We start from the raw sequence: 24,902 nt of genomic DNA, 5'->3' as shown, positions 1-24,902 counted from the left end.
GCTGGTGGTGCTGTCCTGCATCTCAGAGGAACACTAGATGATTTTCACACAATGTCCTCATTGTACAACCGAGAAATCTGTGCTCTGGAGAAGCTCAAGGCAACTCCAAGTTCCCATGACAACTCATCAAGAAAATTGAGATAAGAATGTACCTTCTTTCTCCCTTCAGAGCCTCCCCATTACACCGAGAAAGAGAATATGACTTCCACTCTGTTAGCACTTTGAGAAGATAAATATAATTTTTAAGTGTATAACTGCTTTTAAAAATCCAAGCAACCCATTCTATAGTTGAGAACACTGAGCCTGTTTAGGTCATGTTGAACTTCACAACCCCATGACCTGCAACATGGCCTCATGCCATGGTCCACCTGAAGAGTACCATGGATAGTCTCCTTCATGGAATTATCTTGCATGTGTCATGAGTGCCCTCAACCCTTGCTATAATGAAGGGGACTTATGGTGGCACCACCAAGTGAGAGAAGGAAGACTGGTGGCCAGACAATTGCCTGATGCCTACTTTGTGGGAGTCACATATGTGCAATGGACATTTGCTTATTTATTGAAAATGTTTTGGACATCTACTAAGGCAGTTGCTGGGAGGGAAGCTGAGAGGTAGGAGGACCAGGCAGAGCAAGATAGAGAAAGAGGACCACGTCCTCCAGATAGCAAGGCAACAAGAGAAGGAAAGGGGATTGGCTTTGGAGACCCAACCAGGGGCTTGAGGAGGAAGGTGCAGCTTCTACCCTTGGCCTGCCACATAGCAGGTGCTTGGTAACTCAAGGCCAGTATGAACAGGCCTGACTCACTCTGTAGTGTCTCCCTGAGCCTTTCATCATGTGAGGGGCATCACAGAAGCCACTGGGGTCTGTGAATGCTCTCCAAGGCCATACACAATGGTAGATATGGCATAAGCAGGAAATGTCTTTCTTCCACTTGAGGCTAAGATGGGATATTGTTATTATGAGGTGATGATGGTAGTGGTGGTGATGTTGATGATAATGGCAATGATGATGATGGAAATGGTGGTGGTAAGTGATGGTGATGATGGGGATGGTGACAATGATGCTGGTAGGGATGGTGGTGGTGATGGTGATGGTGGTGGTGGTAATCATGGTGATGATGATGGCGATGGTGATGATGATAGTGATGGTGATGATAATGGTAATGGTGGTGGTGGTGATGGTGATGATGATGGTAGTGATGATGATGGTGGTAGTGATCATAGTGGTGATGATGATGATGGATGATGGTAATGATGATGGTAGTGACGTGATGATGGTAGGTGATGGTGATGACGGTGGCAGGGATGATGGTGTTAGTGCTTATGATGATGGTGATGATGATGATGATGATTCAGGCTGGGTTCACAGGCTGGGTTAAGACCATCACCTCACACCCTACCTGATGCTTACTTATCAATTTTAGATGTTACTATGAAAACTTTGCACTTTTGACTCTGCAGTTTTTGCCCCTGGTAAAGGACAACTGTCCGTGGGTGAGAGAGTTATGTTAGGCTTCAGCAACTACTTACCCCTCAGTGTGGCTGGGCTCAGGATCTTTCATGAAGGTGTGCTTTTCTGGGAAAGTTGCAAAGAGTGGGTTTTCATAGGAAAAATAAGAGGGTGGACTACAAAAAAAGCTTTTTTGCACTGTGGGCCTCCCTTAGCTGTCATCTCACCCCTGTATCTGCTGCCCACATGCTCTGCCATGCATCTCTGGGAAGACCTTTTACCTCACTCCTTTACCACCCCATCCTTCACCCCTGCCAGGCCCTGAACACCTCAGACAAGGCACCAGTGTACTAAGCAGAAGCTCCGGGAATGCCTTATCTGCCTTGGCCATTCCAAATTGACCTTGCAAAGTCAGGCAGAGGCATAAGCTGGCTACCCCTGGGCTGCTCTTGGGGAGTTCCTGTAGTTTTTAAATTAGTTAAAAATTAGAAGATTTCAAGTTTTTAAGAATTGTTTCTTTAGCCTGTCTAGAAAAAGTGGAATATTGGTGTTCATATAGGCAGCCATCAGCAGAAGCCTCAGAATGCCTGGCTGAGCCTAATCCATTCCAGATTCAGTAGCAAAATACCTGATATTTGTTTTATGCCACTGCTTTGGGGTGGTTTATTATGCAGCAAGAGATAACTGGTACAACAACCAAAGATGTCTAAACCACCCTTCCCTGAGTCGTGGCAGGTCAGGGGTGATGCTTCAATTTGCCCCACTCATGTTAGGGTCTACAGAATTCTAGATCTGGTAAGGCAATCACAGCTGTCCACCCTGTGATCTACCAGCCAGGACAGAAGGAAATTAGGACATACAGTCTCCTTATAGGCTGCAAGGAGGCCTCTGTTGGGTGTATGGTTCTTGCCCTCCCATGTAAGGGGTTTGATATTAAGAAACCAAGGAGGGACGCCTGGGTGGCTCAGCGGTTGAGCATCTGCCTTCAGTTCAGGGTGTGATCCTGGAGTCCTGGGATCAGGTCCCACATTGGGCACCTTGCATGGAGCCTGCTTCTCCCATTGCCTGTGTTTCTGCCTCTCTCTCTCTCTCTCTCTCTCTCTCTATCTCTCTCTCTGTCTCTCTCTGTCTCTCATGAATAAATAAATAAAATCTTAAAAAAAATAGAAACCAAGGAAAACCTGCAGTTTCTATGCTCCCCACCCCAAGCCTGTGTTGCTGGCTCTGAGCTGTGATGTCATATTTGATCTTGTTCCAAGGGCCGGCAGATGTTCCAGGGCTGGCAGATACGCTCCTTCGCAGTCCTGATTTGTTCTCCAACTGTAGCATTGGGACCTTCATCCCAAGGTGTTTGAAGTTTCCTGGCCCTAAATTGGTCTTGAATGGACTTGGTCTAATTATGCATCAATCTTTCAGCTTTGCTCTTCTGCCCCCTGGTGGAAGGTCTTATGTGGCCAGCCCACCCTCTGACCGGCTGTTTCTGAAATCCAGCAGAGCCCAGCATTCTCCTCCTTTCTCCAGCTCCATATGGGGGCTCTGTGGTTGGGATACTGAACCCAACAGCTCTCATTTGGATGCCAGTGCTTCTTTGCTTATGATTCTGGCCAACCTTGTACCTGTGGGGGTGGGGCTCCTGGGACTGATATATCAAAGTGGGTTCCTATGCTCATCCAGTGAGACAGAGCTCAGAGAATGCCAAAAGGTAGACACCAGGCAATGGCTTTCCCTATTTTCCCATAACCACTGGTGTGCCAATACCACCTAGATCCATGCCATGCCGTTCTTCCTTCTGCATGAAGGTGGGACCCTCTAACCCTCAGTTCCATCCCCATACTCAGGACCAGGACCACTCATGCAGCCTGGGGCCAATTGGCAGAGGGTCCATCTGCATCCACACCATGCCTTGGGGTCATAGGATAGAGGAGTGTCCCACCCCCACCTCTCACTCCTCCTTTTGGGCAGAGGTTGTGCTCATTGGTGACAGACAACTTAAAGTCTTGGGCTTAATGGGTCAAAATGGCTTGCTTGCAAAAAAAGAGGAATTTGCAGGCTATTCCATGTTCTTTTCCCTCACAGGAGGTATGCTGCTTGGTCTAAGAGGAGTCACACAGACCTTGGAGTATCTGGCTTAGTCCAATAGACCAGCCACACTTTCAAGCTAACTGTTCCCAGTGAGAAGGTAAACTCAGGACTGGGAGGTTCAAAGTTGGTCCAGCCTCTCTGATAGGAATTCTACAAGGAGCTGTGAGCACAATTACACATCCTTAAGGGAAGCTTCTTGCACATGTTTCTAGTCTCCAGCAATAATGAACCTGCAACCCTGTGTTTCTAAAACTGCTTCAAAGGAAGCCCCCAGACCAAGCACTGGCTGTCAGAGAAGCAAGAACCTTATTAGCTCCTTGCCACTAATATGCACTTTTCTTCCAGAAAAAATTCTAAAGCCTTAGGAAATTGGATGCTCAGTGAGGTTGGGTTACCAATTGATTTCCAGTTGGTATTTTATTAGCAAGTTTTATGGACTTCATATAATGCCACAGAACATTGATTCTCAGGCTGGGGCATCCAGTCCTGAGCTGGGCAATCTCCCCACAGATGGGATCCCAGTTCCCATGTGCGGTTTCCATGGTCTCTAAGCCACCAGGGCTTGAGCCAGACCATGTGCCCACATAATACATAACACTCAGCAGTGGGGACCATGATGAACAAAGCATGCTCTTGGCTTTGGTCTGGGGGTGATAGTATTAATCACAAGAGTAGCTGAATACCTCCTCTAGATGCAAAATATTGGTCATATTTCCAGAATGTGGCCTAGCTGGGGAAAATAATGAAGGTGGGGGTCAGCTTCATATGGGTCACAGAACCTGCACGTGATGGAGGGTAGGAACCTTTTCCTGAAGCTTGTTCATCATTGGTTGGATTACACACAGAGCCTTCTCATACCTCTTGGCTTCTCCAGCAAACAGATGCCTCTGGACTTGTTCAGTTTGAACTCAGCTGAGCCCATACCTGCACATGCATACCTCAGTTCATTTCACCACTACCCTGGGAGGCAGGTAATGATACAGGTGGGGGAAACCAAGGCTCAGAGAGAGGAAGTAGTGCAGCAGGGACTTGATTCCAAAGCCAACACCCTTGACTCTGTTCCTCTCTGCCTCCCTGTCACATTGAGCCACTGGCCCTGCAACAGAATATGATGTCACCATCTCCAAATAGCCTGAGACTGAAAGCCCAGAAAGTAAGTGACTTGCCAAGATGACAAGGATTATTAGTAATGGATCAGGAGCCACCAGCTGTTCCCTGTCCCCATGCTTGGTCCTCTGCACCCACTGAAGACATATTTAAAATACATCCACAAATTCTTAGCTATTCTTCCCATTAGGCTACAGAGACTGATTCCCTTCTCTTTGAGTGTGGACTGTGTTTAGTGACCTGCTGCTAACAAATGGAATGTACCAGAAGTGACTGTGTATGACTCTGAAGACTAGGTCATAAAATGTACTGTGGCTCCCTCCTTGTTAGTCTCTCTTGGATCACTCACTCTGGAAGAAGTCAGCTGCCATGTGAGGAGGACACCTAACAGCCTCATGGAGAAGTATACTCAGCTGAGGCCAACAATCACGTGAGTAACCTTGGCAGCAGACCCACTGGCCCCCATGGCCTCTCATGGCTGCAGACCTGGTTGACATCTTGACCACATCTTGGAAAGAAGTCAAACCAGAACCACCCAGATTTCTGACCCTGGAAACTATAGGAGATAATAAATTTGTGTTGGTTTAAGCAGCCAGACTTCTCTCTGTCTCAAATAAATAAATAAAAATCTTAAATAAAATAAAATAGAAGTGAAAAAGCGGGCATCTGGGTAGCTCAGTTGGTAAAGTATCTGCCTTCAGCTCAAGTCATGATCTCAGGGTCATGCTCAGTGGGCTTCTCTCTCTCTGTCTCAAATAAATAAATAAAATCTTAAAAAAAATAATAAAGGAGCACCTGGGTCCTGAGTTGGTTAAGCATGTGCCTTCAGCTCAAGTCATGATCTTGGGGTCCCAGGATCAAGCCCCTCATTGGGCTCCCTGCTTAGTGGGAAGTCTGCTTCTCCCTCTCCCTCTGCTTCTCCTCCCCCACTTGTGTTCTCTTTCTCTCACTCTCTCAAGTAATAAATAAAATCTTAAAAAAAAAAAGAAGTATTGCATTTATAAAGAAAGTAAAAAAGCAAGCAAGCAAGCAAGCAGCCAGGCTTGGCTCTGATTGGTTATGCAGCAACAAATAATTAATACACCCATTCCATCCCCTTCTTCCTTATCATCTTCTGTCATTATCTGCTTGGTGTCACTCCCACCCCCTCCAGGGAAAGTCTGTTCATTAAGAAGGGAGAATATGGGGTGGCTCTACCATTGTGTTCATGGTCAACAACATGCTACATCTCAAGTAGTCCTTAGGGTATCTACCAAGAAACTCTTCCTTCCAAAGGACAAAGAGAGCCCATAAAGTTGCTGACAGTGGTTGCCTCAGGTGGAAGCACCCGAGAAAGGTGGGAAAGCAAGACACATTTTTCCTGAGTACCTTCTTTTGTCTAGCAAATTTTGTACTATGTGTATGTGTGTTGCCTATTCAAAGATAGATAAATTAAATATATTTAAAGTATTATTTTACTAATTACCAAACTCTGCTTGATATTCCTAAAAAAAGAAGACCTTTGTGGCCATATAAGTCTGGGAAGTTTGGCTGATATGTCCTATTCCTAGAGAGTCACATTAGGGAATTAAAGATCTGAGAAATGCTATGGTAAAGAATCGTGTTTAATCTGCTTAAATCCAAAATATCCAAATTTGTTCAAACTCATAACTATTTTTCCATAAACCCTTGGCTTTAAATAGCCTTGACTATAAATAGCTGTGTTATGCCACAATGTTTGGGAATGTGTCTCTGACAACATGGTGCCAGATATATATCCTTAAACACCAGGGGTAGGGGTCAGACATGAAGGGCACTAGGGGCAGGTGAGCTCTGGGATCTTGGAAGCATGGAAAAGATATGTCCAGAGAGAAAAGCCCTTCAATCTACTCTCTACAGTTTACCTGAGGGCAGGCCTGTCACTATTTCATTTTTAATTCACTCATGCACTCAAACATACACTGGGTTCATGACCTGAGACTCAATCAGATACATTGTCTTCTCTCAAGAAGCTCATCCCAAAGAGGAAGATGTGCAGAAATCAGCAGGCCAAGACAGCACAGCAAAGACTCCCTGAGAAAGTGGCCTGTGAACCATACATGGGGGGGGGGGTGAGCCGGAAGCAGCCAAGTAAAAAAGTGCAGAGGATGTTTCAGTAGCGCTGCTGAAATCAGACCAATGGAGCTAGAGCCAGGTGAACTGTGCTGCCCAATGCCTGTGGTCCCAGGCCATGCCACCCTCTTGAGCTCTGCTCTGGGGTTCCCAAGTTATCCGCATTTTCCAGGCTCTGTGCCTACTGTCTCTGTGTTAGGTCCTGCTATAGGATCTAACACAAGAGGCAGAGCAGGAGGTCAGAAAGCAAGAGGGAGAAAGCATCTGCTCTGATAGGATGGCAGTTGTAGCACAGGGACTGGGTGATTATAGACCCCAGCAGCTCTGGCAAAGGGAGCACCTTTATCAGAAGTCACAGTCTCAGGGGTATCTGACTAGCTCAGTTGGTAGAGCATGACTCTTGATCTTGGGATTGTGGGTTTGAGCCCCACGTTGGGTGTAGAGATCACTTAAGAAGAAAAATCTTTTTAAAAAATTGTTGTAGTCCTGAACAAGAAGATGCCCCATTCTAGATCTAGAACCATCAATCTCAGCTTCTCTCATACCACCAGCTTCTTCCACAGGACAGCAGAAAGTGCAAGCTCTGGGCTCTAGCCCAGAGGTGTTAGTGTTTCTTATCTCTAAGAATCACCCCTGCTTCCTTTAGTTCTCTCTCCTTCTTTCTTCCTTTTACTTGTGCATCCTTCCAACACCTCTGTAACCAGTTCTCTGTATGAATTCCCTCTGTGTGAAATATCTAAAGTGGTTTCTATCTTCCCGACTGGACCCAGACTAACTCAGTACTGATTCAAGAAATAAGTCCTCTTACTTGGGTTCCTGCGATGGCGTTGTTCAGCTGTTTGAGTGTGAAGGCAGAAATGGGCTCATTGCCAGTAGAAAACAAGACCCCAGTGATCTGTGGTATGTGGTGGCATTATAATTACTCAATCAGCATCCATGGTTGCCTGGGAGGGAACACTGTTGAACGGTTAGATTTTGGGATAGACAGTTGCCACTGCACTCAACCATTATGGAAAACTGGTGTCTACAAAGAATGTCAGCATGACTTATGACTTCCCTGAAGAGATTACAAAAAGCCAGAGGCATACAAAGAGGAGGAAAATGAGGAAAAAGAGAATGAGGAAGAGAGGAAGAAAAAAATGAAATTATTTGAAAATTAAAATTAAGAACATACATACATTCAAAAGATTCCATTAAGAGAGTGAAAAGGCAAGCTACAACTGGGAGAAGATATTTGCCACACACAAAAGACTCATATCTAGAATATATAAAAAGTTTCTAGAAATCAATAAGAAATGGCAGGCATCCCAGCACGGAAAAAAAAAAAAAAAAAGTTGAAGATTTGAGTGGGGGGACACCTGGGTGGCTCAGTGGTTGATCATCTGCCTTTGGCTCAGGGAGTGATCCCAGAGTTCTGGGATCAAGTCCCACATTGGGCTCCCTGCAAGGAGCCTATTTCTTTCTCTGTCTATGTCTCTGCCTTCTCTCTATGTCTTTCATAAGATTTAATTAATTAATTAATTAATTTTAAAAAAAGATTTGAGTGGGCACTTCACAAAAGAGTAGATTCTAGTTGCTGATAAACGTATGAGGTGCTCAATCTCATTAGTCATCAAGGAAACACCAACTAAACTACAATATATCAAAACCACAATGGAGTACCACTTCCCACATATTAGGATGGCTATAATAAAAAATATAAGTATTAACAAATAATGGTGAGATTACAGAGAATACAGACCCATGTACTTTGAAAGTAGATTCCTGGCATCATTAAATAATAAGCTTAGGAAAGCAATATGGAAATCCCTCAAAAGGGAAACATAGTTACCATATAGCCCAGCAATTCCACTTCTAGGTATGGACCCAGGAGAAATGAAACTATAAACTCAGAGAAAACTCGTATGTGAATGTTCGTATCAGCATTATTCTTTTTTTTTTTTTAATTTTTATTTATTTATGATAGGCACACAGGGAGAGAGAGAGAGAGAGGCAGAGACACAGGCAGAGGGAGAAGCAGGCTCCATGCACTGGGAGCCCGATGTGGGATTCGATCCCGGGTCTTCAGGATCGCGCCCTGGGCCAAAGGCAGGCACTAAACCGCCGCGCCACCCAGGGATCCCAGCATTATTCTTAATAGTAGAATTAAGAATTAAGAATTGTAACCATAAAGTAGAAACAACTCAAATGTCCTTCAGCTGGTGAATGGATAAACAAAATGTGGGATATCCATACCATAGAATATTATTTGACCATAAAAAGGAAGTACTGATGCATCCTACAACATGGATGAAACTTGAAAGTGTGTCAACTGAAAGAAACCAGCCACAAAAGACTGTTACGTAATTTCACTTCTATGAGAAGTCTGGAATAGGCAAATCTAGAGACAACCAGATGAGTAGCTGCCAGGTGCTGGGCCAAATTGGGTGTCAGGGTGACAGGTAGAAGATAATGGGATTCTTCTGAGGTTGATGAAAACATTCTAGAATTGATAGTAGTGATGACAGCACAATTCTGTGAATATGCTAAAACCCATTGAATTGTATCCTTTAAATGGATGCATTGTATCTCAATAAAGCTGTCAAAGAGAAGGAAGGGACACCAGAGGGAGGGAGGATGAGAAGGAAGAAAAAGCTACAGTGCAACACCACCACTCACCCATCAGAAAGGCTAAAATGAAAAAAAAAATCCCGAGCATTGCTGAGGGTGTGGAGAGAGCAGAACTCTCACACACAGCTTGGGGCAGACTCGGGGGGAGTGTGACTTGATGCAATCACTTTGGAAAACAAGGGTATTACTCACTCCTATGGCCCACTGGCCCTAAGTTAGAGAATAAACTATATGAGTCCACACATATAAAGTTCAAAAGAGGTAAAACGGCTATACGGTGTTAGGATGGGATGGTCGCTGCTCTGGGTGCAGTAGGCCTTGAGGGGGGGGGGCAGGTACAGGAAGAGCATCTGGGATACTATGTTCTGTTTCTTGATCTGGGTGCTGTTGCTCAAATATGTTCACTTGTGTGCTCCTGGCTGTACACTTATAATTTATGTACTTTTCTGTATTTATGTTAGAGTGACTGAGACATTTACCAAAAATTTTTAAAAATAGGGAAAGGAAAAGAAAACTCTACAGGCCCCTAGCAAGAAAGAACATGTGCCATAGCAGCTAGTTTTCATTTTTGTAACTAGTCTTGAGATGTGTTGGCCTTGGCCTTAAGACCTGACCTAGGACTTCCTGTGTTCCTCAGCCATTCTGGGCCTCCTTTGCCCCTGTCTGTACCGATGTGGGTTCTTTACCTGGTGAGGTTGTTCAGAGCTTTATTTGGGAAGGGCCTGTCTCTGGCCTGTTGTTGTTGGACCTTCTCATTGACTCCATGATTGGACAGGAAGTACTAAGAGATACCCTGGAGACTCTATGGGCTTCTCGACCTGTCCTCCCTGCCCTCCACTTGTAGCAGCAGTCCTTGGTAATCAGGTTGGAACCCCCAGCTTGTAACACCCCCTTCTTTGCCCATTGGCCCAGGAGCATGAAGATTCCGAGGTAGCCATCTCTTAGCCTCAATTTCTGATTCAGTGGAACTTTGCTTCCTCCCTGGGGACTGAGACTTTTCTCCCTGGGGAACTGAGACCAAGCCTATCAGGCCAATAGCTCTCCAAGTTGCAGAGGTGAGAAGCAAACACTTGGTGAGGGTGTATACTACAAGAAGCCCCTCCCACATCCACTCCTTGATTCCTGGATCTGTGAGAGAAGCAGAAGCATATACAGGCTGCAGGTTCAGAACATGTAACACATCCTCAGGACAGTACCAGCCCTGGAAATATGTTTTGTGGGTGCCAAAACTGAGCCTTGGGTGGGCCATTCACCATTCTTCTAGGCCAGCGGCTTCTGGGATATTCTGTACATTTGTCCTGGACCTTCGCAGTTTTAGAACTGAACTCTTGAGACCAGGAGCCCTTTCAGCCCCCAGGAAAACCAGATGGATGGTCATCCTGGATATCTTCCAAACCAGAGTCCCTCCCAGCAGTTAAGACCAGGACTTTGTGCCTCTGTATGCCCCGTGCGTGGCCCAGCACAGGCCAAGTAGATCATATCAGCTTTGCTGCTGGATCTGGAGGGTCAGGGGAGCCTCCCAGCTGCTATGACCCTGAGGAGTGGCAGCCATGACATGTGTCACTTGCAGGATTCAAAATGAGGGCACCGACCGTGCCTTGGATTTCGTTGTCATATTCTGTGTTGATTCTTTTGCTAACTTGGACAACTGCTCTACCAGGGAACAGGAGAAACAAACATTTAAAAGGTAATTTGTAGTCTTTTTAGGGATTTTCCCTCCTGTTGCCTTGTCCATGTTGTCACCTCAATTCTGCAAGGCAGGCAGGGTTGAGACCAAGAAAGATGACACGATTTACTCAAGGGCCCTGGCTTCTTGGCATTGGAACAGGCTCCACCCAGTACTTCATGCCCCAACCCCAAGCTGCCTCCCCATCCTTTGTGCTTTCGTGCCCTGGACACAGTACCTGGCAGCTCCCACCAGCCTGTCTGTTGTAGCTGAGGGACCCCATCAAGCCACCCCCACCCTCTCACTCTTCATCTGTGGGTTGCAGATAAGTCTGAAGGTCTCAGTGAGATTGTGGCCAACTATGAGCAACCATCAGATCAGGTATAAGAGCATCCTGCTTAGCAATTTGACAGAGGTCCCTTTCTAGGACACTGAGCCGTCTATAGGTTTATTCCTCAAAGTGGGGCCTGTTACTAGCATGGTGTTGCCTGAGGGCTTCATACCCACACGGAATCCCAGCTGGCTCAGCCCTAGGGAAAATCAGGCAGTGTGTGAAGTGTGGGCAGGTACCTTTTGAGAGGTGCTCTTAGTCACCTTTGCTTACACTTTAGTCAATGAACTGTTGTCTTTCTTCCCTGTTGGAACCTTCTAAATGTTTTCTTGTCTAGTAGTCTCCTAGGGCTACCATAACAAAGTAGCACTGACTGGGAGGCTTAGATAACAGAAATGTATTTTCTCGCAATTTTGAAGGCCATAAGTCCAAGATCAAAGCGCCATCAGGGTTGGTTTCTTTCAAGACCTCTCTCCTTGGATTCTTGGAGATGGCCAACTTCTTGCTGTGTCTTCGCATGGCCTTCCTTTCCTGTATATCTGTTCCTAATCTCCTCTTCCTTTGAGGACACCAGTCAGATTAGATAAGGCCCACCATAATGACTCATTTTACCTTAATGTCCTTTGTAAAGGCCCAACTCCAAATATTATCACTTTCTGACACACTGGGAGTTCAGGATCCAACATATGAATTTGGGAGGACATTTTAAGCCACAGTAGCCCATTTGGTCCATGGCAGGCCCAAATATCATGCTAACCCAGGGGAGTGTGGGGCATGGCCAGGGTTGCAGAGGGGAAGGGCACTCTGAGAAGCTGCTGTTGTGAGCTGCAGGTACCCAGAGACACTGAGACATGCCATCTTGGGGGGAGTTAATTCAGCAGCATAGGGGGAGAGGTTGCTGGCATAGTGGGAACAGCACAGTTCAAGGCACCAGGGCAAGGAAGGGCGTGCCACATGCAGAGAGCTGTTAGAAGGTACTTGGCAAGCAGCAAACCAAGTAGACAGGGGCCCAAACTCCCTGCCTGGGCAGGTGACAAGTCTCCACAGCACTGGGTCTCTTTTAGGATTATAGACAGGGAGAGATATGGTTAGTATCAGCTAACCCATAACATGTGCTCACCATGTGGGCATGGTGATCATGGATGGAAGATGAGGACCCAGGGTTCTGGTCCTCCACCAGTCACTGACAGTTTCTGCTGCTCTGGACAACATAGTGCAGAGAGGGCTTTAGAACCTTAGAGATCCTGTGTGAACTTCCTGCTCCGATATCTACTGATTCTGTGACCTTGGGGACTTGGCCTAGTCAGGCTCTGGTTATTCATTTATTAAGACCCAGCTTACTGTAGGGACTAATAAGATTGAGTTAAGTGATCTGACACACAGCAGAGGTACCAATACTGCTTGTCTCATTTCCCTTTGGCTCCTTGGTGTGTTGTTCCTCTGTAAATCTACTGGGAAATCAAAGGACCTGCACAGGCCACTCACAGTGGGAAACCACAGGACCCTTGACAATAGTCTGTGCAGCACAGAGTCAGTCCCTTGACCTGAGGAGTCTGGGCAGAGGGAAGCTTCTGGAAGGGGCAGGGGTGGAAGCATGGTAAGCTAATGCCTTGGACTTACTCTTGACTCAGTTTATCACCCAAACTCTCCATGCATGGCCAAAAGCTGAAATTTCTGATTTCTAAGCTCCTACTCCCAGCCCTCAAGGTCCTCGCAGACCTTGGAGAGGTGGGTGTGCACCCTGGGACTCAGGAGGTGTGTGCCGGGGGAGAAGGTGGGTAGGAGGAAGAGCTTGTGTTAGGCATGAGACATCTGCTTGTATTTTGAACTGTCTCTGAAGGTTTGTTCTGGGTTCAGTGAGGGAAGGGGGAGGCAAGCACGGAGAACACTGATCTCTTCTGTGTCACCTGTCTCCCCTCTTGGGGATGCCTCTGGCATATTTACAGTTTCAGAAAGGATTTTGTTTGGGGAAAAAAATAATTCTGCTGTAAAAAGAGCAAAATCTGCAGTGTGGCTTTGCCCCACACCAGCCCCATTGGGTCTGTCCCGGGATGGGCATCTGACCCAAGCCAGAGCGACCAGAGCCCCCTCCCCCAAGAGTACGAATCCCAGCTCATTTTGCAGAGATGTAAACTCTGTCCACCTGCAGAGAAAGGTGCTCCACACCAATTCGAGAACCAGAGGAGAGGCAAAGGGGACCCTGCATCCAACAATGCCCTGGGCTGTGCAGTGGCACCCCACCCTCCCACTCCTGGAAACCCCAACGTGGCTTTCTTACCTCAGTTCCTGTTTTGTAGAAAGCCAACTCGAGTTGGCTATTTGCAAAAGACCTAAATCATGAGTGAATTTGTTGCAGAATTCCTCTTACTCTAGAAAATCTGACATAAGCATGAAGACCTTGGAGACTGTGAAAATGTTTTATCCTGTAATATGTCCTCTCGTGTATGATGCATTGCTCACCCACACACATGAAAACCTGGAGTTGCATTTCTATCTGTAAGGGTAAATGTCCTCTCCAGGTTTTAACTATATCCTGCATCCCCTGCCTTGAGCTGGGAATTCCTGTGCCCCTTAACAGGACTTGCTGCACTAACTCCACAGCTCGGGGCATGGATCGATCCTGCTGGAAGGCCTTGGCAACCTGCCTGCAAACACTGCCACCACTGTGGTGCCATCTTCCAGAACCTCAGCCTTAGCTTGTCATCCCTCACTTTGGGACCTGGCAGCATTTCTGCTTGCGGGATGCTCAAGCTCAGACCCCTGCCTAGTCCAACAACTGTCCTGCTGCCCGCCTCCCCTGTGCAGCTATCCCCGCCTCCACCCCCACCTCCGCCCCTCAACCATTTCCTTCCCCAGAGGAGCAGCTTTACCTGCCTTGAGAATCTCCTTCTGCCTACACCAACCGACAGTCAGGGCGCTGGGGAGCAGTTCCCTTGCATCTCCCCTGACCACTCCGCTGTTCCTCTTGGCATCTTCCCAGTGCTGAGCATTGGTCCTGGCACAAAGCCAGGGTTCCGCAAACATGGGCTGAACTGAAACCCAGCTGAGGTTGCAGCTTCCTGAACTGGCCTCTCTTCTGTTCCCACTCTGGCTCCCAGTCACGGCTGGGGCAGGCACCCTCAGTTGTAGCCCAGACACGGTCTTTCCAAGAGGGCCCTGCAAGGGGTAGGGGGGTGCAACCCTGGCACCCATGGGATCTATTTGAGCAGCACCTAGGCTCCCAGTGGCCCCTTCCTCATCCGCCCTTCTATGGTCACCTTGAGGAAATGTGTACCTAGCAGAGTGAGGTTTCAATTTAGTTATGGACTTAGGATCCAGAAGAAGAATCCTGGGAAGTAGGTTGCAGAACCTTCTGGCTTAGAGCAAGAGGTAGACAGTGGCTGTGAGGTCCTGAGCCTGGGGAAGGGGTGGTGGCAGCTTCAGGGAGCCCACAGGATGGTTCGCCAGCCTCCAGCGGGGCACCCCATCCTGGACAGAATCCCGGGGTGATGGCCCCCCTAGCCCTGCAGAGAGGTGAAGCCCTGTTGTGTCCCACATATGACAGTGCAGGAGGCAGACTGTCAAAGACACAGGGAGCGAATGCCCGTCTCAGGAAGTGCCCTTCACGCTGCCTCATTACAGAGTAACTGATCCTGGAGATCCGATCTGAGCTGGGAGGCTGGAGATTTTCACCTGGAGAGCCTTCCCTATCTTCTCTCTTCCCTTCTGCGGAGAGGAGGATGACAAAGTAGCTTCTGGAGGCCCACACAAGCACGGAAAAAACACATTCAGGGCATTGAGGGCTGTGCTCACTCCCTTGGGGAGGAGATTTGCACTCTCAGGGTACAGGGGAGTGAGGAGCCAGAGGAAGCCAGGGCCCCAAGCCCACACTCCTGGGGCTCTGAGGGCCCACGACAGCCCTCAGGAATGCATCCAGCTGCAAGGTCCAGGCACCCAGTGGGGAGAGGCTTTGGGAAACTGCCTGTGGTCCTCTCCTAACAAGAGCTGGGCAGGGGTTCAGGCTCTGCTGTGTTAGAGCACTCTCTGGGCCTTCCTCTCTGCAATGGCTCCAGACTGGGTGCAGTCAAGGAGTTGGAAAGGGGAAAGCACTGGCTAGCTGTGTCACTCCGCTCAGGAGGGCAAAAGAGTCTCCAGAGACCATGGTTAGGGTCAAAAGGCTGCCTACGCTGCAGGGGAAGCTATGAAAGTGAACACAGGCTGTTGGAGTTGATTCAGGACACAGCATGGCCCACCCCTTGGGAGTGGGCTGGGATGTTGGGGGGCAACCGCAGTGAGGCCCCACGGGGACCCTCAGCTGGGCAACATGGGGTCGGTCAGGCAGCAGGAGGGTCAGCAATCTGGAGACCCCATGGGATGGCCCAGCACGTGGAGGCTCCAGGCAGCCTGTGTGAAGGCCCTGGGACGCATGGTCAAGAGTTGCTTCCCTGGTCAAGAGTGGTGCCCTTTCCTGATGTGGGAGCCCACTCAGACCAGCTCAGGGCTGTGCAGAGTAGCCCTCTGATAGTGCTAGGAAATTCGAATCATGGGTCCTGGACTCCAGTCCCACTTACAGCTTGCTGGGGCCTTCCAGTGACCTCTAGGGTCTCAGAAATGAGTCAGCAGGTGGTGAACACCTGGCACCTGAAGCGACTCCCTTGTGGCCCTCAGAGGAGGCAATGGGGTCAGCTGGGGGTGCCTGGGGGAGGACAAGAGAGATAGGGAGAACTGGGGGTTGACTTCCAGGAACCCAGGATGTTGGGGCACCCCCAAACCAGCCATAGGATGGGGGCTGCTGGCCCAGAGCCAGGGGCCTTCTCTAGTCAAGACACCAGGGCTGTGTGATCAGTGATAAATGTCTATCCCAGGAGAGGTGCCCGCTGCATTTGGCATTCACTGTGTCCTAATCTTTCTAGAACACTCCTCGGCAGGGAGAGCCCTCCACCCAGTTACCTTTGGGGAACACTGGAGCTTCTCATTCCTTCACTGTTAACAGGCTTTGAAGGAGCCTGGGGACCCAAAGGCTAGTGCAGAGACCCCATCCGTCCCCCACCACACCTCCCCTCCAGTCCCCCACTGATCAGACTGGTTGACACCTCAGAAGGAGGCCGCTGGGTTGTTATGCCGAGAATTGAAACATTGCTTAACCCCAAGGAGAAACCACAAGAAGAGAAAAACATGCAAGGCTGTTGCATGCAGCTGGGTCTGAGCCCTCAGCCTGCTCGCCGTCTGCCTGGTGGGTTGTTTGTGTGACAGGCCACAGAGAGGTTTGCTTGAGTGGGACCGTTTCCAAGACCCCAGAATGATTCCCTTCGGACAGAGAAGGGCGTCCTTTCATAGGGACCACAGGGCTCGGGCTTCTCATGCCTTCGTCATGTGGCTTGTGTCCTCCTGGTGAGTGACACCCCTACACAGAGGGCCTCCACCCCCAGTGGTCACCACCAGCGGTCCAAGGAGCAGAGCAGCCCCCCAGGGGTAGGACACAGCTCTTCATCACAGGGCTCTCGAGGACACCGGAGACTGAGGCTGCTGCTCTCAAGGGCAGAGCTGGGCCACCAAGGAGACAGAGCAGACCCTGATAGGGAGCCCCGCAGGCAGGCCGCTGGGGGAGAGGCAGCTACAGAGAGTGTGTGCAGAAGTTGGCAGGTCTAGAAAGGAGCTGCTTTCATTTCAGCAGAGATGCATGTTTTGTGTTTGCAGTTTGGGGAGGTCCCACCGTATCTGGTGTCCTGAGGATCTGTAGGTCTTCATGGTAAGGGTCCGAGGGCCATGCTACCGACCAAGGCCCAGATCTGGTTCTCCTCCTTGCAGAAGGCCTTCTGGTCAGTCTCCCTGTCCACTCCCACATGCCAACTGGGACACATCCTATTCTCCTCAGAAGGCTACATTTCAGGAACTTGAGGCCACTGGTGCAGTGGCCGCTGGGCATGTGTTTAAAGCCTAGCCTCCATGGCAGAGCCAGCAGGTCACCTCCAGGCTTCCCAGGGACTCCTCCTGTCCCAACCTGACCTCCCAACTGTCCCATTCCCAAGGCTGCTGCCTGCCTGTACACCTTTTTTCTTGCCCTTCCCAGACCCCTGAGTCCAACTGCCCACCACCCCATGCAGAAGCTGCACTGTGCCCGCACACACACAGACACCCATCCACACTTACACAGCCATACCAACACATATGTACACATGCACGTGCACACACACACACACACACCATAACCCCCCACAGATGCACCCCCACACACACACAACCCAATACTTATACACATGTACATGTACACACACCCCAGGGCTGTCCCTCCTCCAGAACTCTGCGTCCCCACTTCATATGAGCTCACCCTGGTGGTCCTGGCAGCCCCCACATGTACATCTAGTTTCCACAGTCATTTGCGGTCCCCAACCCTTTCTCAGACGACAGATACCTGTGCTATGTCCACGAGGGGTGGTGGCCCCATGGTTCCCACCCCAGTTTTCTCTGATTGACCCCGTGCCCTCTGCCCTCACCTGGTACTTGCCCCTTAAGGTTGGTCTTTCTGCTCAGAAGGTTAAGGTTGAAGCCCCCTGAGAGGAGTCTGGTAGAGGGAGAGGGGTCTGTCCCTGAAGCTCGCACATAGGCCATAGGCTTGTCCTGAATCTGGCTGCTGTGCCTATGACCTTGGCCCTCCTCTAAGCGCGCCTTGAGTTACAGACCCAATTCAGATCAGTTCAGGAGGACACTCATTGGTCCTGGAGGGGTGGAGTCCAGTCCTGAAAACTCTTCCTCTTAGCAAAAAAAAGAAAAAAGAAAAAAGTTAAAACTGCATATTAGTTAATTGGAAAATTGCATATTAATCTTAGAAACATTTTGTAAGAGCATGAGGGCTCTGTCATCTGTGCCTTACTGTGCTTCAGGGGGCCAAGCTCCAGGAGGCTCAGGAAACACACATCTGGAGACTCAGTCTACCCTGATGCCTTTGGTTCTGTGGCCACCACCAAAGACAAAACAGCATTATTGCAATGCATCACTGACCCTTAGCGAGGCTCCTCAAAAATCGGAATGGTGGCATACCAACACAGCCTAGATGGCCCAGACTTTCCTGGAACACACGCAGGAAACACTGTAGGTGAGACCCCCCACCTAGCCCTGGCCTTTTGCCTCTGGCCAAGATAACCAAAGCTGGATTCTAGTTAGAACAGTAAGAAAGATTTTATTTCATAATAATTATTGCAATAGGCAGGAGAGCCCAGAGGGAACTCTCCTCAGCTTCCCAGAAACAAAAGGCAGGAGATGTTTCAAAGGCTCGAGCGTGCTGGCGGAAGGGGCTAGGCCACCTGCTTATCCAGAGGAAACAAGACCTCCTTATATCTATATGATGGGAGATGGTGGAGCCACTTTGAGCATGGGCCCATCCACCAGGTTCAGGCTCTTGCCTCTCATAGGACGGGACTAGGAGGGAGAGTTAGCTCTTGAGTGCTTGCATTTCCAAGAGACCGTTCTGGATGATAAAAGATTTACATCTCAAAGGGCAAAGAAAGGACTTCTAATTGTAAGCTTTCTGAAGTAGCTGCTCTAAAAGGAGGGTTCAGGGGCCTATCTGCCTACCACCAAGTTTTGGCTGGAACAAACAGTAAATTCTCCTGGCAGCATGGAGCCTTCTCGGGCAGAAACTTGAAGGTTTGCAGTTGTCATCCTAGAGATGCGACCCAAGGCTATTAGAAAGTCTACTAGTGTTTGTTCAAGTCTCTTGGTGTGTGGGGAGGGGAGGGAGGGTGAGGAGACAAAATCATTTGCGCTGACAGTTTTTATAGGCCTAGGTGAAGGCCCCGTTAAGAAGTGGGCTCAGTGGAGCTTGGCTAGAGTTTGATCAAGGAGAGTCTGTCAATGCTGCCACCATCCTACCTGTACCTGTGGTTTCCTCCCCTCCCGGGAGGGAGGTCATCTCCTGAACACTGTTGTTCCCATCAACGTCATCATTGTGATGCACAGGAGCCCATGGGATCAGGGGAAAGCTCAGAGAGCAGCGGCTCAGGCACATGCATCAGACTGAGCTCCCTGGGACTACAGTGTGGGCCCCGCTGCTGGCTCAGGAATTGAGAAAATAACATTTTCTCCCTTTACCTGTGGCCCTGCCCATGCCCTCAGCTCCCTTGAGGACATGCACATACCTTTCCATGTCCCCTAAGAAGTCCAAGTGCTCTCAGGCCACCATGCTGTGAGGAAGCACAAGCTAACCACCTAGACAGGCAACACGGAAGACCACCAAGACACTAGATAAGTGAAGAGAGCCTGCTTGGGCCTTCCAGCTCAGCCTGGCTGCCAATGCCAGCTGAACACAGTTTAAAAAAGCTAACTCAGTCAATTCTATGTGTTTACTGCATGCAGCTCGTAGAATTACAAGAAATAATAGATCACTTTTGGGGTGGTGGACCATGCAGCAATATGCAACAGAAGCATTCAGGGGCTGTCTGGTAGTGTCTTTGGATCTCCTGGGAAGGTGGAAAAGGTGACCAGTCACCTTCCTGAGAATGCTGTTATCAATGAAGAGGAAGCTACAGCTCTTGGGGCCACACAGTGATCTTGATGTTTTCATCAGAAATAAGCTGTGAGGAAGAGGGATGAGTTGGGGGATCAGGAGAATAAGTGGGAGAATGGGCATAGGGTTTCCTGGAAACCATGGAAAGGAAATCTCGAGAAGAGAAACAGAACAATGGGAGTGCATGCCATGTTGAAGTCAGGAGAGCTCTGGGATCCCCAGGAACCCGGGGAAGGGTGTAAATACTGGGATCTCAAATCCAGAATGACTCCAGGAAGACTGTCACAGAATGTCCCTGAGCATTGCATGTTCCTTCCTCCTGACCAGGGGCCTCCTGAGCTAGGGTGAATCTGTGATTCCACAGGGGCTGGAGGTGGGCAGGATGAACATGATTCCTACTGGGGTGAGAGGACAAGGCTTGGTCCAGCTCCAGGGTTGGACAGGAAACAGGAAAGGCCCGGGCTATGGTGACAGTAGGGAGAGCTAGGAGCCAGCTGGTTTCATGCCCAGATCTGGAAACACCTAATTGGCAAACAGCTCTATCGCCAGTGAATTTCCAGCCAGAAACAGAATCCACTCGAGTTATTTTAGGCAGAGAGGCCTTAGTGCCAGGCATTGGTGATAAAGGTGCTGGAAAGGCTGGAAGAGGAAATAGGGGGAGAAGGTGTTACTTGGAGATCTGGAGCCACTTCTGTTCTGCACCTATACTGGGAGGCACCAACTCAGCCCTGAGCAGGAGCCATACAACACCCCCATCCTTCTGTGCTCATGCTGTTGGGGCCACTGTCAGTGGCCCTGCAGGGTGTATCACCCACTTCCACCATGGAAGCTACAGCCAGCAGTAAAGGAGTCTCTTCTTGTTTCCCACCTGTTACCTCCTTCCAGGGCTTCCCAGGAGCAGGACTGCAAGGGAGTGTAGGAAACATAGTTCTCATGCTCCTAGACCTTTGGACTGCTGAGGAGAGCATGAAGGGCAGACATGGAGAGAGAGCATGAAGAGTGGATATGGAGAGAGAGCTAATACACCACTACTGGGACATCGGGCACCAATTTAACACAATGGCCCTGGTTTTACCTTGAAATTCTCCACCCAACAGAATAGGTGATATGTACGCTTGTATTCCCTGGGCATGCAGACTTCACATGGTCAGAATAGGGCAGGAATGCCTTTGAACTCACCAGTTCCACTGAGTGTTGGGACCTTGGCAGAGACTGTCCTCTCCTTTGATGGTACTGTGAAGTTCCTAAGGTGCATATTAATGGACTCATAGGGCAGGGACTTGAATTTGGTGGAGGTAAGAAGCTTGTTTAATCATCCTCAGGAGACCCTAAAACCACTTCAGTCTTGGGAATGGATGTTCAGAAATGCAGCCATGTTTACAAACTACCTCAGTGGTTCTTAATTCTTGTGATAGCAGGCTGCTGAGAAAATTGGTTTTACAACCTGGCTAAGGCCAAGGGCCTGCTCAGGATGATGGTTTAGTACAGGGGTAAAAGCTGGCTCCAGGAAGCACACAGTGGGCAGGTGTTCTCTGGGCAGGGATGGTGCTGGCACTCAGCCCATGGGGTTGTGGAAGAAAAGCAGGTAAGGAGGTTCTAGGAAGGGCTGGATGCTTTGCTCTTTGTGGCCACATGGGACCCAGAGTTAGGCATGCTCCTCCTGGCAATGATCTGTTGTAAGGATAGTAAAGTACTTACTGTGTACCTAGCTCAGGTATCTGTTGTGCCAAAAGGTGAGGGACCCCTCTTTGAAAACCTTTACTTTACTCTTTCCCTGGTTCCCTTTGTCTTTGCCATACGGAGGTCTTCAACTCACAGTAGAGTGGAGGAGTGGAGGACCACAGCCTGGCGGTCTCTGCTTCCCCAAACCCAGCCCAGCTTCTGGTGGGGAAAGACAAACCCAGGCAAATGGACCTCTTTCCAGATTGTAAAGCTTGGTGAGAAGGCCCAAATGTGGCCCAGCTGGCCTGAGAGCAAGGGACAGGATGGGCTATCATTGCTCTGGGCTACCAGGAAGACCCTGGCTGGCTTGGGTTGCAGTCCAAGCTCCAACCTACCAGCCTTATGGCTTTGGTTTCAGAAAGCTCAAGTGAAAATGGAGCTAATTATAATGCCAAACCCAGTTTGGAGGATCACATGGCATATTAGTTGTGGTGGGGACCCCACGAGTTGGGAGCATGGCTTGAGAGGCCTGGGCTTCATCCATGATTCCCATCTCTCTGAAGGAGCCCAGTACTAATTGGAGCTCTGAGACTCCTGATTAGGAAAGTATGGGAGCAGTGCGGAGACCGGCCCGCACAAGGGGGATGGGGGGACCAGGAGGGAGGTGATAGTTTGGCAGAGCCAGGCAGGCCCAGATGGTAAGAGACTTTGCTGCCAGGCCAAAGTTTTGGGACTTGGAGATGTAAAGGGCAGCCTTCAGGAAGCCTCTGCAGAAGGCTGGCCTATTACTGGCAATTAAAGAGAAAAAAATAAACCACTATGCTAGGGAAGGGGGTGGCTTTTAGTAGAGGGCTGGATAGGATCCAGACTGTAAAGGGCACCGACTTGGGTGTGGCTGGGCAACAGGAGTCCCATGCTTCCTGCCAAAGGGCTTCCTCCCTCCTTGGCTCTGGTAGTTTCTAGGGAAGCCCTCTGTCATGGGCCTGCCCCCATGGGAAAAGGAGCTGGGAGCTGCGTGCCACAGGAGGAGCTTCACTTTTGTTCAGGAGGTGAGCATGCAGAGAAGCCGCCATGCTGCTCCTGCCCCAAGGGGAGGAGACTCTTTGGGGTTCAGAACTAGGCTGGATTGATTCTGTTTAAAGCTTCTGCTAGCTAGTCTGGCGTTCTATCTTCTGGGAAGCCATGCAGGTCCTGTATGGCCTCTTGATCCCCAAGCTGCAAGCCTCATCAGATGGTCCCTTTAAGCCCAAGTGCTCTTGGCTATTCTGGGGAGGCCTACCCAGGCCTGCACACTCTGACCATGGCCTCCAACTGGGCTTGGGAGGCCCTGCCATCCGATTTCTACTACAGCAGCAGAGAACCTTACCTGCATTACCCTGCTTCCTCCTCATGAAACCCTGCGAAGTACATGTGGTTGTATTCTCACTTTCTAAGCCAGGAAACTTCGATTTACAGAAGTTATACCACCCTCCCAGGAGATGAGGCTAGCCTCCTTGGACCAGGGATTGAGACCTGCCCATCCCACCCCAGACACCATGAGATGGACCAGGATTCCATCCTGAGCTTCCGTGGGACTGGAACTGCCTCCTACATCTGGTCAGACCATAATACCTTAGGGAAGAAGAGAGCAAGATGGTCCCACACCCTGAAGCCTGTGCTCACAGAAACGGGAGAGGACTCTCGCTCATCACCATTTTCTGGGCCAGGGCCTATATGGACCTCTCCCCTCTGACGCAAGTCTTATCCCCCTTTTTCATCTCTGGGGTCACATTTCTGTCCTTTGTGCAAGTGCAAGACACTGCAACCACTTCCCTCCCCCAAGAAACCCGCTAATTCTGCCTCCAGCACTCTCCCCTAGAAACCTGGGGTGTGTGACCCTTTCTCCATCACACTAGGCCTCTTCTTTCCAGAGATACTCAGGCCACAAAGGTCTATCTGCTCTAGTGATCTGGTCTCTGCCTAATACAGCCAACTCTAAGCCTCAATGTTCTGTCCAGAACATTGCTGAGAAAACAGGTTTGCATAGCCTCCCACATCTTTTAGACCAATGAACTTTCACTGATGTGTAAAAGGGCAAAAGCTAATATTAAGGAAACATAATTTTATTCACTCTCCTAATCTTGACTCAAAATTTGGAAGATCTCCTTGTAAAGCAAACAATGGAAAGGTATGTTAGGTGCACAGCATGGTCCAGGGCCTGGAGCCCTCCATTTGCAAGGCAGCTGGTAAGGTTTGCAGACCTGCCCTCTGTCTGTCCCTGCCTGGTCTCTCCTAGCAGGTCTTACCCATCCAGGCGCTGAGATGGGAAACTAGACCCCTCACAGGCCTGGCAGATGATGAGTGGATACTCTCTGCTCCTCACTGCATCTTACTGAGTGGAGCATCAGCCAGATGCCTAACAGGAAGCCAGTGGGCACCCTTGGGAGTACCCAAGAGCCCAAGACTCACACCACTCCCAGGGCTGGCAAGTAAGGTGAGTGGATCACAGCCCCTGCCTCCCTCTGTGCCTCAGGTCAGTGAGGAGCATGTTTAGGAGGCCGCACAGCTGGGGGCCAAGGGGCAAGTTGAGGAGCTGCTACATAGTTGACCTCATCACCCCCGTTTCTCCGAGTCACAAGGCTTGGAGGTTGGGGCTGGCCTATTGATTCAGGGAGGTTGCCAAATGCTTGCCCCCACCTCCCAATTTGTTCCCAAAGGAGCAAGGTGGAAGCATTTTTATTATCCTAACATCTGGCTTTGGAGTTGCCCTTTGGAAGGAGTGACGGCTGGATGCCCCAGGGTGGAAGCAGGGTCCCAAGGGCCTGAGTGAAGACAGAATGTTCTGAGGCAACTGCAGAGCAGGGGAGGGTCAGGGCTGGGGCCTTGGGGATGCACACTACCAGTCTCACAGGAACAGGGAGCTGGGAGGCCTGGGGTGGGGGTTGGGACAGGAGTGCACAGTGCACAGCTAGTGCCTCAGGTTCAAGCCCCAGCCTGTCTGTACTATCCACTGTGTTGGGAATGTCGTGTGAGGGTTTGTGGAGCAGAGGGGCTGCAGTTCACATCCGGACATTTATAGGCAGCAGAGTCAAATCTGGGCTGACAGCAGAGGGGGCCCATGGAACATGAGCCCCAGGGCCTCGTGAATGCCTCAGGGTCAGTAACAGGCTTCCAGCGATCCCAGGCCATTTCTCCAGGTGTCTGGCATGGGCTCTGGGTGCCGCTGAGCAGGGTGAGTCCTCCCAGAACCCTGTCCACAGGGCCTGCGCTCTGACATGGGGCTCTGGAGCCTGCAGAGGCTGGACCCCACTTCCTTTGGGCTCAAAATTGTTACCCTGGCTGCTGAGGCTCCACCCAGGAATCACACTCAACACCCCACACCCAAGCCTGTCCCCCAAAATTCCTAGGGTCTGTCCAGTTGATCTGCAAAGTGAGTCAATC

The sequence above is a fragment of the Vulpes lagopus genome, chromosome 4 (assembly GCF_018345385.1).
Source record: "Vulpes lagopus strain Blue_001 chromosome 4, ASM1834538v1, whole genome shotgun sequence".
Lineage (NCBI taxonomy): Eukaryota > Metazoa > Chordata > Mammalia > Carnivora > Canidae > Vulpes > Vulpes lagopus.
This window is presented reverse-complemented; position numbering follows the sequence as displayed.